General features: G+C 40.8%; 1 pseudogene; it reads right to left on the bottom strand.

Moving 5' to 3' along the window:
- Nucleotides 1-1290: 1290 nt before the first annotated feature.
- On the bottom strand, nucleotides 1291-1389 carry LOC123797221 (U2 spliceosomal RNA; annotated as a pseudogene).
- Between the last annotated feature and the right edge of the window lie 767 nt (nucleotides 1390-2156).

Here is a 2156-nt window from a genome sequence, read left to right as displayed (position 1 = left end):
CTCAGCAGCCAGTCAAGGGCCCTGTGAGTACCCACCATTCTAACTATACACTAAACTTGGTACTGTCCTCTGAAAATGGAGGGGGGAAAAGGCTTTGCAATTTCATCTTGCTACAGGAGTCCCTAAGGCTAGGTGTTAGAGTCCTTTACATCTTTTCAACTTGGTGTTTCCACAGGTACCAATAAGACGATTGTTTGGGATGATGGGTCTCTAAAATGTTTTCAAATATAGAAGCTTTGCCAATTCAAGGGATCAACCGTGTGGCCACAGATGTGTAGGATCTTACTAATCTCCAAAGCAACTCCAACCAGTGAGCCTTTTTATGGCTTAGCCAGGGATGCAAGAGGAGTGCCCGGAAAGTGTAAAACACACAGCCCACACAAGATCTGAAAAGTGCACTCCCAGAGTTGGCCTAGGAAAGCAAAGAAAGACTTTCGTTGTCCGGGTAGTATGAATGCTCTGGTGCAAATGGTATCTCTGGTACCCCCAAGAATATGAGAAGCCTCCAGTCACAGACCTGCTAATCATCTCTGACACAAGGCAGGAGCTACTAGAATGTGACTTTTCCAGCACTAATGAGACAATGAAGGTTGAGATGAGAAAAGGCCCCTTATGAACTGCGACCGCCTTTGACAAACTCCCCCGTGAACTAGTGTGATCAGAGCTAACGCTGCTTCTGGGATCCACAGTCTATTTGGCTGTTCATCAGATGCATGCTGGTCCATGCAGCCTCTGCTAGCAGAGGAGGACTGGTCGTGAAGCCAAGCTCTGAAGACAGAGAACAAGAGAAAAGGAAAACCTTATCAAACCTCTGCTTCTCCTCCTTATGACCACCTCTGGGAGAAAGAGGATCCATAAAAAGGAGTACTAATCACGCATTTGTGCTAGAATCGTTATACCCAAGAACTAGTAAATATTTTCTCTTGCTAATCTAATCTAAATTTTGAAAAGGACAAAGTGATATTTTTACCTTCCTCTTTTGACTGGGTCCTATAGAGAGAGATCTGGGAAAACTGGACTATGCTGAGAAATCTTACCTTTCGCCAGCTTCTGCCAGTTTTTCGGGATCCCATCTGCAGGCTTTGGCGTGGGTATCATGGCTCAATTTTCTCTCTCCCCTTCTACGTTCTTTGTTTGAAACTCCCCTGCAATAAAAAGATTAACAGAAATAGAAGTTTCTTGACATGTATACCTCCTGCATATATGGAAAAGACCTAGGAAAACTGAGCTACTCCATTTTTACATAAAATTATAAAAGCACATTTCCTTATTCTGCATGTACATAATTTTAATGGCTGCATAATCTTTTGTTTACAACTGAGCTACTCCTCTGCATTTTTACATAAAATTATACTACACTTGATCTTAGCCAAAAGGCCGAGAAGCGATTCATTTTTACATAAAATTATAAAAGCACATTTCCTCATTCTGCATGAACATAATTTTAATGGCTGCATAATCTTTTGTTTACAGGTGTACCACAATTTAAGATATCCCTTTTACTACTGGATATACATTACTATTGGATAGTTGTGGTATGGTTTTTAATTTTTTTTTTTTTTTTAGTAAAGCTGTGTAAAGGTCTTTGGATGACGGGTTGGGGGTACGTGAGTAGTTAAAAAAAAATCATACTGCTATCCCTATCACTTTCTTCATCCAACTGATAAGGTTAACTCGCTGAATTGGTATATGAGACTAACCCATAAAGCTACAACCAGTAATTTAGAAGAAAACTGGAATGTTGGACCAAAGACCTGTTGCATTTCCAAACGTCACAGCTTTGTCTCCTCCCTTTGAAGGTAACTGGCTCAAAGGTGAAGAACCGTCACCACTGGTGAAGGCCTAGCGATGTCTTTCTCCATGGCTCTTCTCAGCTGACATCCCCACTTTCATGTCTAAGATGTTTATTTTTCTAAGTTGGCATTAAAAAAAAATGACCGGTGGGAAATTTGTGGTGATCAGAGGGGATGTGCGTGGGGGTGGGTCAAATAGGTGAAGGGGATTGAGAGCACACCTATCATGGTGAGCACTGAGTAACACAGAGTTGGTGAGTCACTTTCTTGTACACCTGAAACTAATATAACAGTGTATGTTAACTGGAATGACAATTAAAAAACTTAATAAAAATATATTTTCTACTTGAATTCCTTTGTTTT

This window comes from Ursus americanus, chromosome X, assembly GCF_024610735.1.
Source record: "Ursus americanus isolate L20-20 chromosome X, mUrsAme1.1.p, whole genome shotgun sequence".
Lineage (NCBI taxonomy): Eukaryota > Metazoa > Chordata > Mammalia > Carnivora > Ursidae > Ursus > Ursus americanus.
Note: the sequence above shows the minus strand (reverse complement) of the source record. Positions and strands in the feature narration are given on the sequence as shown.